General features: G+C 34.3%; 1 protein-coding gene across 2 annotated transcripts in view; it reads right to left on the reverse strand.

Annotated features, from left to right (window-relative positions):
- LOC118928680 (transmembrane protease serine 11F) overlaps window positions 1–2883 on the reverse strand; it is a 91611-nt gene extending 88728 nt beyond the window's left edge. For both annotated transcript variants that reach the window (XM_057502283.1, XM_036918144.2), the window contains exon 1: window positions 2727–2883. The gene's annotated coding sequence lies outside the window, so the exon portion shown is untranslated. The remainder of the gene's footprint in view (window positions 1–2726) is intronic.
- Between the last annotated feature and the right edge of the window lie 10235 nt (window positions 2884–13118).

Raw genomic sequence — 13118 nt, forward strand, 5'->3', positions numbered from 1 at the left:
AACTTTTTCAGTATTAGTCAAGTGTAAATAATAATAAAATTTACACTTATTTCACAAAAGCAAAAATGATATAACTAATAATGGCTTTAGGAAATGTGCAAAACCCACACAGAGAAAGCTGTACACATTTTACAGAGAAGAAAAAAATGCTGTAAGGATATGCACAAAAATATTACAAAGAAAGAAACATTTATATAAGGCTGAATGGATGATTTTAGTGAAAACTGGCAGATACAATTATTGAATAAATGGAACATTTTTGAAATGTAAAATATCATATTAGGTTTGAGGACAAAGAAACAGGAGGAGTAGAAAAGAAAAAGAAGAAAATGAGCAAAAAACAATTTATAAAAAGAAAGAAAGTGAGAAAAGGAACATAAATTCTGAAGGTTACAATGCTCACATTTCTTTAGGCATAAACCTCAGAATGTTCTCAGATCATAGCTCTTTGAATGCTTTCTATCTACAGTCCCTGGGACTCCAGTTAACATCACCCAAATAATCACCATCCATAAGAATATCCACAAATGTATGTAAAAAATACATACATTTTACAAAACAGGTATAGTAGCAGCAATTAGGACAGTACTACTTGGAAAATTAAATAAAGTTCCAAATTTGGTTCCAAATTTTCAGCATTGACTCTTCTCACTTCTAATTTAATAAATTAACATTAACTTAAAATTGGGCGCTCCTAGTGGACTGAAGAAGGGTAAGATTGACAATTCAGGAGTATGGAATGTAACATTGCATTTCAGTGTTTCACACTCATCAAAGATTCATATATCAGAAAGTAGAGATCTCAAGAGAATAAACAGCAGTATAATGAAAGAGTATTTAACTAGGAAACCAGATTCCAGTTCCAGAATCAATCACACACTGACCTCACAAAGGTTATTTACCCCCTCTCTGGACATCTGTTTCCATGCTGCCAAAATAAAGTTTGGACAACATGATTTCTGATGTCTTTTTCTATTCTAAAATAATTATAGTTTCATGGTCTTAATCACATGATATGACAAAACTAAGACTATTTGTGGTAGGGTCAAATAAAGTTCTGATTATCAAAAATATATACTACTAGAGATCCTCAGTGTGATTATGAAAATGATTGTGTTAAATGCCTGTGGTCAGGAGATATATATTATTTAAACAACAAAAAAATATCACCCAGAGCACCAACATACTTCTTAAACAACTTCAGATCTGCTCAGTCATTAGATGCATAATTACTATGTTATATATGTGATGAACTGAGTCAATGAATGAAAAAGATAAGATTTTTTGTGGGCTTATAAATTTTTAACATCTACCTTCAAGGCTCATACATTAATACCCTATCATTGCATAGCTCTGTTAAGACTTTTCCCTTGCAATGATTTAAACCAGCGCTACTCAGACATTTTGATCTCAAGACCATTTCATACCCTTAAAAACTGTTGAGGATTCCAAACAGGTATGGCTTATGTGGACAATTTATTTCTTTGTGTTAGAACTTAAAACTAAGATACTTAAAACGTTTATTTGTTGACAAAATTAAAATAATAAACCATTTAAAGTGTTTTTATTTTTAAAAACCACTTTCAAAAAAATTATGAATCCTGTTTTATGTCTACTTTTTAACTTACTGTATTAGTGTGTTGTTCGGATTAAAGTATTTTAGGAAACTTTGTTTTACACAGAACTGTTTGATAGCCTTTCAAATAATTGTGGATATTCTTTGATTCTACACTAAAAGTTGAAAAGTGGTAGCTAGATGTTAGCTGTTGCAATGTAGAATTTGAATCCGTATCAATGAAATTTTTACACTTTATGTTAAAATACATCAATTTCTATTACATTTTGAGTGGATTGTTAAGTCATATGCATAGGCTAATTATGAAGTTAACTCACTAAATCCACATAATCATGCAGATCTTCCAAATGTTGACACATTTCATTATATAATATAAAAAACCATAGTCCTTAATATCAACACAAATCTCATTTAAAAAGGTTTTAAGTATTGGCAAGCTGTCAAATTTACATGGGATTATACAAGGTTTTCAAAATTCTAGTTTCCACTTGAGAGTTTGAATTTTATCATAAACAACAAATCGTTTGTTTTCATTGAAGTAGCAGATTCATTTAATTAATTTCCACTAAAGAACTAAGTCTAAACATGATTTGTCTGTTAGTAGCTCTTGAAAGTAATATTTTTTACTGCTTCATCAAGAACAGGCTTAAGGGAACTAAAATTCTTTTTTTCTGGAGTGTTGAAAGCAAACAGTTTGACTCCTGGTGCAGCCTTGGTCACACTGAGGTGTTAACAGCTTTAACCATCATTGATTTTGTTTCATCGTACAAATGTCAACACAGCAAAACCATGAATTTTACTTTAATTTTGGTATCAACAACCCAGTAGAGTCTCAGGGATTCCCAGGAGTTAATGGTACACACTTTGAGAAGTACTGAATTAAAATTTTCAAACAAAACTAATGACCTTGGAAACCTCACAAGATACTTTAAAATTGACTGAGTTTACTTCTAAGCCATAAATTGAAATGCCTGATCATTAAAGGTTCAAGTAGAAAGAATGAAATTTGAACAAGACAGATTAAAGATGTAAGCACAAGACGTAAGTTAAAAACAAAATCATACTATAGTAAACTATAACAGGGCATAAGGAAGAAAACAAATGAATTTTAAAATGTTCATTTAATCCTTTTAACTATTGTTTTCCATACCTTTAGTTTATAGTCTTGAGGTGGTTCCTTCATTACACAGCATCTACTTTGGTTGGCAGCTATTGGAAATGGTCCTAGAATGCAACTCTAGAATCTTCCCTCTGACATCTAAAATAAATGAAAGACAAAGCAGAGTTAATCTCCTCCCAGGACTTAATCCTTTAAATGTGAGTCAGGCATGGGCCATGGTTTCAAAAGGGTTCTTGCCACTCTGAAGCTAGTCACATGACATCTTTCTTTAGCCAATCATAGGGCTATGTTGAAAACAACAGCTGGTCAAGTGAGGCGTTTTCTAACACACCTGTAATCACCACTGTCATTATTCTTGGCTCTCTACCAGAGAGTTCTGAGGAAAACACATATGCCATCAGGTCTTTCAGCTTCCAACATGTAGAAAGAAAATACTGTGCTCTTTCTATACAAGGGTTAGGTGGTTTCATCAAAACCCACAGTAGGTCAGAAGTGAAAATATTAATGCAAGAATTTGGATATGGGATCCTTATTTCAAGAAATACCTTTTTTTCTCATTAATATTTCTCTATTCTGCTGAAGAAAATGAATAGGAATATCTTCTATAGTAATGATTTCTAGAGTATTTGCAAGTACATAAAATGGCTTTGTGATTGATTATTAAATATCTGCCAATGAAACATTATAGAATGAAACTTTTATTCAGTTCCTACTACTCTAAGAACATGCTTTTAGGGGCTAAAGATGTAAAGGCTTGCGCAGACATTATTATTACATAAATTATTCACAGGACTGTTAGTGTTTGATTAAAACAGCTAATTCAAAAGGTTACTGAGCAAGTGCCCCAAGAAAAAATTTGCAGCTGCCTTTCCACTTTAAATTATTGCTTATTAACAAAGGAAATATGTTCTATCTACAGTACACTATGCTATAAGCATTACTTTGGCAGCAGTAGATTATGTCTAATACTTGAAACATAAAACAACTAAAAGTTACGTGACTCCTTAACAATTGCTCATTACAAGACAACTCAGAAACTTTTTGCTGAATCCTTTACCTTTTCTCAATCACTAACTCTAGCAACTTCTCAGGGCTCAGCTTTCAGGTATCTTCTTTATCACATTTACTCTGTGACTCTCATTCACTTCCTTTGTTTCAAATATACTCTCCATTTGTTCATGAGTCCAAAATGACCTTTCTAATCCTGATCTCTCCTCTGAACTCCAGCCTTGAATATCTAAATCTCTGGCTCACATTAATTACAAGATAAACTTGGAGCATTGTGTTCTGCCAGCAAGTATGAATGCACTCAAAGAATTATAGCAACATGTCAAAAAGGTACAGAAACCAGTGTGAAAGGGTTCCCACTAGCCAAATCTTGGACAATTTTAGTATCAAAAGAAATAACAATAGTACCAGATTATAATTCATTAAACAAAATAGGAAGCTATACATCAATCAATACTGTTATTAAAAGTTAAATGAATAAAGAAACAGAGAAAAGAAATATTTTTTCCTTAGAGTGGGCTGTCCATCAGTGAATACAAAAATGATGGAATTAGAAAAATTACATCTTGACAACCATCATAATAATTAGTTCAGCCAAGAATCATCAATGGATACAAAATCTACTAAGTGCAAATATGATGAAGAACAGAATATTTGCATAGACTCAACATATCTCCCACAATTACTTATTAGGAAAAAATTTTACAGTGGAGAAAAATGGCAGACAATTTAATTAAATGGTTAAAATTAATATGACCAGCAATGGGGCAAACTGAAATTGTGTTCTACTGGATAGGGTGTAACAAGAACATGGCAGCAACGTTTCTACGATATTTCTGCTAAAAAAAAAAACAAACCCAAATAGAGAGATAGCTTGCAGAATATGTGGCCAATAGGCTTCAAAAATGTCAAGGTCATGGAACTCAAGGAAAGACCAGAGAACCCTTCTAGATCAAAGTAGTCTAAACAAATGCAAATGTGATTCTTTACTGTAATGAATGTGATTGCAATAACTGGTGTAACTTGAATGGGGTCTTTGGATGGGGAAGAATAATGTGTTTATGTTAGCTTCCTGATTCTGGTAGTTTTACTGTACTAAAATAATGCCCTAGTTTGCAGAAATACACACTACAGTATGTAGGGGTGAGAAGAAAATAAAGTTCTTTTTAAGACTCTTGTAACTTTCCTTTAATTTTGAAATTTACTTTTAAAAAACGAAAACTCTAACCAAAGGGAAAGCCACAGTCCTCACATTATTTTTCATAAAAGGAAAGAAGGAAAGATAATCATCTAAAGTTCATGGGAAGGAATTCATTTGCCTGGGTTTGTAGAAATTTTGTCTTTCCAAATTAGCTCTAGTAATTGACACAATTGTGTGTCTGTTAGAATACTCAATAAACATTCTTAATCTGGCTATGCTAATACCTCAGATAAATATTCTGTAACTGAGTTATAGAACTTTATGAGATTTCTAGAACTTGTAGCTTCAAGTTTGAAAACCTTGTTTCAGTATTGCTTATATCCTGTTAGATCTTCTAGGCTTCTGTATGTCTTTAGTAATTTAGATTCTATAGCCTATAGAACAGATTCTAAAATGCTTGAAAATTTGTCTAAAACAGATATTAATTGTGCCTTTTCTAAATATATGAGAAATCATACTTGAGAAATAGTATTTGTTTTGTATAGTAGCTATCTCAAGACTTTTGAGTTTATTAACAATTTATGACCAAGTATTATTATCCTTATTTTAATTTTATATACTTTTAAAATTAATGAGAATGGGTCAAAATATTCACAATTTCCTCTTTATTAACTCATATTTTAGATGTTCTGTTAGTTTCTTCATTCTTTCTTGATGTTTGTTTATTGTGTATTCAAGATCAAATTATTTGGACTAATTCCACATTGGGAAGTGATGCTTACAAAATGTTAAGTTCTATGTGGATTTATTCATTATTGCCTCTGATTTCTTTTTATATGGCCCATGGTCCCAAGGTTAACTTGGAGATATCTCATATATATGACTGAATAGGGATGGCAGGTGCAAGGAGAGACTGTGGCTTGAGGTTCAGCTGGAAATACTTTCCTGTATTCTTCATCTATCAATTTTAGGAGATATATTGAGATCAACATTTATTCACTATACCCATATATGTAAAGAAACATGTTTTTTTTTCTTTTCCTGTGAAAGACTCCTTCTTTCCCCTCATGCACCATTGGCCTGGGTGGCATGTGTGTAGAACTTGAATAACTATGTCTTTCCATTTAAATTCTTTTAATTCTTCACTTCACAATCTGGACATTGATTTCTTGAATTCAAAGTTCAAATTCCTGTTAGGGGCAGGTTTAAAGATTCCTATTCAGGTAAATGTCCATTTACATGTATATATATATATATATATATTTAAATTTCTTACTTCTCCTCTGCTATTCTGCAAGATAATATATTGAAGTATGAGTAAATAGTGTTTGTGACCTAAGGCAGCTGAGCAGTGGGGGCCTCAGAGTCATGGTGTATCTTCTTGACCCTTGCTGTTCTCTGGTCTGGCCCTTGGACTGGTCCACACTGAGGTATTATTTGTCTTATCCAGCCTGGGAGATGCCGTGATGGCACTACCACTGTATTGGTCCTGGTCATTTGTTCCTGGTCACAGACTCCCTCCTCCCTGCAGCCAGTTTAACTCCAGGCTTCTGTCAGTTTCAGGGCTCTCTCAGCACCTCCACATTTCATCAGAGTACAGGGGAACAACTTTTACTGTTAGAACAGTACCCTCAGAGTAGGCCATAGTGCCTCAGGGTACCCATCCAGCTATTTCCCTCCACCTATGGTGCAATGTGGCTCTTATATTGTGCTTGGCAAAGCCACATACAAGGCTTCTCCTAGCACTTCACAGCTTCCCCTAGCTATCAGAGCCCAGCGTTCTTGGGATCACTCATTCCTATTTTTATTTGCCTCTCCACTCACCCTAGAGTGCTCCCTAAACAGGGAGCAAAAACCAGGATGTGGGCATCCAAATTCTCTTGCCCAACTTGTCTCTTTTTCTCCACAGTTTGCCATGTCAAAAAGAATGGCGTGTTCTCTTCCTCCTTTTCTCCAATACAGACTTACTTGCTTCTAACTTCCTTCTCTGAGATAATAAACCTCAAAGTTTGGTTTGAAGAAGGAAGTAATATCCTTCCTATGCTATGGAAAGAATTTAATGGTCTTGTCTAGACCTGGCCCTAAAAGGGACTAAAAGAATTGGGGAAATACTTTCCTTTCTTGCAAAGCTTAGCTTTAAAAATTAATGCCTTCTCTCAAACTGAAAATTAATCCTGCTTTAGATTTTTAAAGCTGCATCTTTTTCTTACAAAATTTCCATTGTAAAAATCCTAACCCCAAGGCAATGGATTCTTGGCATGATAAGGAATTATTCATGCACAAAACACTGCAAAAGAGTAAAGCACAGTAATGTAAGTTTTAAAAATATTGTCTTATTACATATACTTCGCCATCCTTGAATTCCTACAATACTGTGATTTTTACAATATAGTGAATTGAATCTTCTGGAGAGTAATACTATCTCCTATTTTTTCTAAGAATGGAAACCTAGATTTTCTAATCATTTATTTTCTTTTATTTTCCCTTCCCTCACCACATCTGGAACAACTGGACATTCTTTTGATCTCCTTGAATCTAGGCATTTATGTTTAACTGTGGTTTACCTTTTGATATATTACTGTAGTCACAGGGAATTCCAATCAAGAAATATATTAGGAATAGAGTGTTATAGTGTAAGATCTTGCACTCTGAAACGCTCAGGAATTTTTCTTGAATCATTAACTCTCATTTGCTTTTCTCTATTAAAGGCAATACCTTATATTATTAGATTTATAAAATTATAAGTCTGCATTAAAAAATTATAATAGAATCTGTCTTTAATTACAGTATGAGATAGCCACCATAAGTAAATGTGCTTAATTTATACCTTGGTTAGGCTACAAAGAAGATAAGTATGAGCAAAGAAAATAAGGTTGATATTTATAATACTTTTGGGTTTTCCCTAAGATCATAAGTAACACTGAAATATTCTTCACTGAAGAATGAGTTCTCTTGTGGTGAAACTGCATATGACTTACGGCCCTATTGAGATAATTAAAGGACACATCGTTGTTCCTTTCATTTCTTCATAGAACAATTCTGTTGGGCACATTCAAATCGTGAGAAGACTTGAAATTAATAGATATATGCTATCGCCACACATATAAGAAACTATTAACAACTTAAAACTTTAAATTTCCAATTAGGAGAGCATGATAATCAAGGTGAATCTATCTGTTGAGTTACTATGTCTGTCATGTGCTTTATTATATTATCTTTAATCCACATAACAGCACTTCGAGTTAAGTATTACTAGTCCTTTAAAAGATGAGAAGTTAATGAACAAACTCAGTCACACAGCTAGTCAGTAGTAGAGCCGAGGTTTCTACTTTCATAGATTGCTTTTTCCACTATACGATGTCAGCCATTAATCTGGGGAGAGATGTTGAGAGATGTTAATCTCTCCTCTGCATTAAAGTTTTCTACATTCTTCCTCTCCAAAATTTAAGCAAGGGCTGTGGAGAGGTGGCATCAGTGACTGCTAATCCCCCTCATCACTGCTACTACTTCCATAGGTATAAGAACTTCCAGTTTCAACCAGTGAATGTGGAGCCTCACAGAGTCTATCTGGCTGGTTTCCTAATGGAGAGAGTTGACTCATCCTTGGCCTAACCACTATTTTCTGAAGGGTAAATTTTTAAAATTCAAATGACTCTCTTATCTGAAAAAGACTTAACGACATGGAAAGATGGAGTTAGAAAGAAGACAGGGTAGAAACCCAAATGGCAAAGAACTATTGACCTATTTAAAGAGAAATACAACCAAGATAAATAGTTTGGACAGCAGAAATAAATTGCAAGTCACAATCCTGGCTGCCCAAGTAGGCTGAGCTCTCAGCTTAAGGGATGAAAATGGTAAGTAACAAAGTGAACACAGAAGAATGGAGGACTCAGCTCAAGGCTACTTTAACGCTGAAAGAAAAACAATTTTTTGTCATTGTAACAACTGATACCAAAGCATTTGGAGTCCCTGTGAGTCAGCAAAGCGAAGGAAGGGCCTTGACTCACGTGGAGACTGGGGAGACACATCCCAAACCCGAGGGAACAAGGAGAACAAGGTAAGTTACTCTGATTCAAACTCTTCGACTTTACTTCCTTAGTGTAATATTTTAGTTCCATTTCCTTTACTCCCTTTAAAAAAATGTTATAGACCACAAGAATGGAGATAATGGGTCATTATGATCTGAGAAGGAGGGTGTGTAGTGGAGAAGAAGGGACGTGTTCCTGCATGTGTGTCTTTGGGTTTTGTGTGTATGATAGAACAAGAACTCAGGGCTGAAAGGGGAGCAAAATTAGGTGTTTTAATCTTTGAGCAATTGTGTTACTTTGGTGGAGAAATATTGATCTACCAACTCTAAGCAGAAGGTTTGAAACAAATCCATCCCATTGGTTATATTTAGATCAGGTTAGGAAAGGAGGGAAAACAGCACCAATCTATCATCAGGGCCTAAAAAGTACAGTTGCCAGGTAAAATACAGAATTCCCCATTTCATTTGAGTCAGAAAAACAAATTTTTTTTTAGTGTAAATATATTCCATTCAATGTTTTACACATTCCCATATTCCTGAGCTGCACTGCCCAGGCTTGAAACCCAGCTGGGCTTTTCATTTACTATGACAAGCAATATTTGGACATATTTATACTAAAAAAATATTTTTTGTTTCCTGAAATTCAAATTTAACTGGGTGTCCTGTGTTTTTATTTACTAAATACGGTAACTCAGATAAATATCTATTCAGTAATTGAGTTATAGAACTATCTGAGATTTCTAGAACGTGACTGATGATTAATCCATGACTATATCTCTATGTGCATTGTCCTGAGTCTGTGTGTGTTTATGTGGGTGTGGAGAGAGAGAAAAAGATGAAATTTAGATGACTTTGGATGGAGAGTAGGATAAGAAATACTATTTTCTGTTTCAAAAACAGAATTTACTTTTATTTTATTATAATAATATTAGTATGTTTAAACAATACAAAATTTAGAAAATACATAAGCATACAAAGAAGAAAAATTTTTCAATTAAAAATTTTTTCAATCCCATCAGCTGGAGATAATCACTATTGAAATTTTGGGTTATGCCCAAATTCTTCTTCCTCTTCACTCCTCATATCCACAAATATAAAACTGTTATGAAATCTTAAAGCTGTATAAGTGCTAATGTTTACTGAGTACATAAATACAAATGCTAGGCAATTTATAAAGTGTGTCATGGGGATTAACTCATTATATCTTCAGTGAGAACTCTGTGAGATAGGCCTTACTTGGCTACCATTTTACATGTGGGGGAACAAAGCAAAGAGAAATTAAGCAACTTGTCCAAGGTCACCTGGCCAGGTGAGTGGCCCAGCTGGAATTTGAATCTGGTTAGTACACCCCTGAAGTATGGTTTATGGACCCTCCAGTGCTATGACTGAAGGAATGAGCCTCATCCACAGCCATTCATCCATTATACATATAAGCCACTGTGGATTTCAGGACCACTGTCTTCTTTTCCTTCTGACTTTGGAATAAAGCATTAACCAATAGAAAGATAGAGTTACTGCTCCAGTAGAATAAGCCATCAGAAGTTTCTGATTAGCCAGAGGTTTAAGAGAAAATCCTTCAGGAGGGAGTGTTTCTGTAATGGCACAACATCATAACTAAGAGTTTAACTTCTGAATTAGATATATTTGAGTTTAATCCTTGGCTCTGATGCTTATTAGCTATATAACCTTGGACAAGTAACTTTTCGAACTTTAGTTTTCTAACTCTTTTTTATAGGGATAGTAACAGTCCATATTCTAAGGATAGGTTCATGATAGTGAAACCTGTATAGTCTCATGGGACACCTCCCACCAGAAGGGATTCTGCTTGTTTTAAATCTCTACTGTTGTCATCTTGAAATTCTTAATAATTTTATATTTGAACATGTGCATAAGCAGAGGCCATACACAGAGTGACAGTGAGTACATATAGTTGTCATCAAGCAGCAGGGCCCATATCTGTGGACTCAGGTCCCTGGGCACAATGGGCAGCACAGGTGACAAGCAGTGGGCCTGTTGTCCAGGGTGCATGTGCATGCCTGAGCAGGCTGCCAGGACAGCACACTGGTCCAGATTAGTAGTGGCAATGGTGGCAGCATCAATGGAGGTATCAATAGCAGTTGCTGTGGCCTAGGAGAGAGGAAGATCTCCACAGGGAGTCAGGGCTGCGACTCGTGGTGAAAGATCAGCTCATCCATCTGTCCCCAGATCTATCCCTGCAGTGTCTGTGCAAATATTAACTCTCCAGCCTACCTATTGGCAAAATGACTGCAAATATTCAGGCAGCAAACTTCACCAGTAAATTATTGTAAAATAAAGGCATATATATGGACATTGCAATAAAGTATATCAGGGAGTTATTAGAATTTAAAATAATTTTTTAGAATCTTCAGTTTTAACAACTGCTAAAACATTGCAAACAAATATCCATAGGCTTAGAAATAGAATTACATTTAAAGATCATTGAATTTGATGAAAAATAACACTTTTCATATGATACTTTGAATGAAGCAATAATTAATGCAAAAGATGATTTTAAAATTAAGCTTTCCTTGAACAGGCACATTAAATTATATACAAATCATGAAACCACTTTCAATTGCTTCTATGACCTCCACAAATTACAGGAAATGTAGGAAAAACATTAAAATCCCATTGTATGAGTTTGAATTTAAAATTAAATTCAGACTTACTCAGACCTGATTTCTATGCACAGTTAAATCTTTTTATAAAAATTGTCATGTGAGAACCATCAATTTTAGAGGTTCTAAAACTTATTTTTAAGTAATTTATTAGAAACTTATCCAAATGTTGATAAATCCTTTTAAATACTCTTAGGAGGTCTAGTAGCAGTTGCATCAGTAAAAAGAGCTTTCTTAAAATAAAAAATTTTCAAAAATTGCAAGATGAGAATGAGCCATGTGGTAATGAATTAAACTTGAAGACATCACTATGTTGTCTCATGTTTGGCTTAATATGAATACAAATTGTTACACAGAGAAATATGTATAGATATGTGCAATGCACTGGACATATAGGTATACACACATACATTTACTGTGTATATACTATGTATATGTATGTATATACATAGTGTATATACACATACACGTATACAAACACATATGTCTTCCCTCTTTCAGCTGAGAGAGCCTAGAAGGAAGGACAACCCAGTACCATAAGCACGCTTAGCTCCCAGATTTTGGTTTCTAATGCCATTCTCCAATAAAAGGAACCAAGATTTGGAGAAATGGCTGATTTTAGGACTTGGGCAAGAAATATACAAAATGAACCTACAGTATCTACAATTAGGTAGATACTTTCTTCAAGTAGTATCTACAACTACTTTCTGCAAGTAGAAAATAAGTGCTAAAAACAAAAAATCCCAAAGCAAAAATAAGTGATGACAGTATGCCAACTAGTTGGGCCATAGGAGGCAACTAAAAGGGCTTCCAGTGGGTCAAATCTGGAATAATTTAAGCAACAAAATACTGGATTATAATTCAGAGTGTAAAATAAATATCTATGAGTCCATTCTTATATAAATAAATAAATCATGGAGAAAAGATAAATCTTCCACGCAGAAGAATTCCAAATAATTTCTATAGATAGTGTATTTGCAAGGAGGTAGAACATTGTTCCCCACTCTTTAAGTGTAGGCTGCAAACAGTGACTTCCTTCCAAACAATACTGTATGGGAAAAAGAAGGGGAAGAGTAACTACAGTGGAGAAACCTCATGAACACTACCACGGCCAGGTGACTAAGAGCAACATCAGTGGTGAATCATGTTGATAGTATGTAATGATGTAATGAACACTTAATTTATGTGGTCTCCCTCCCAAAATCCTATGACCCCATTGTCATCATGAGAAACATATCCAAAAAATAACCCTTGTTGACGGCCATGCTACAAAATATCTGACCAGTACTCCTCAAAACTACCAAGATTGTCAAAATAATGTAAGTTGGAGAAACTGCCACAGCCAAAACAAGCTAAGGAGAAATTATAATATAAAGGGATGGGATCCTAGAACAGAAAAAGGACATTAGGAAAAAACAGAAGAAATATGAGTGAAGTATGGACTTTATTTAATAATAATGTACCAATATATTGGTTAATTAATTATAACGAAGTTACCATATTATGTAAGATGTTAACAAAAAAAGCTGTTGGGGGGGAGCATATGGAAACTGCACTACCTTTGCTACTTTTCTATAGACCTAAGACTGATCTAAAATTAAAAGTTT

This window comes from Manis pentadactyla, chromosome 5 (assembly GCF_030020395.1).
Source record: "Manis pentadactyla isolate mManPen7 chromosome 5, mManPen7.hap1, whole genome shotgun sequence".
NCBI lineage: Eukaryota > Metazoa > Chordata > Mammalia > Pholidota > Manidae > Manis > Manis pentadactyla.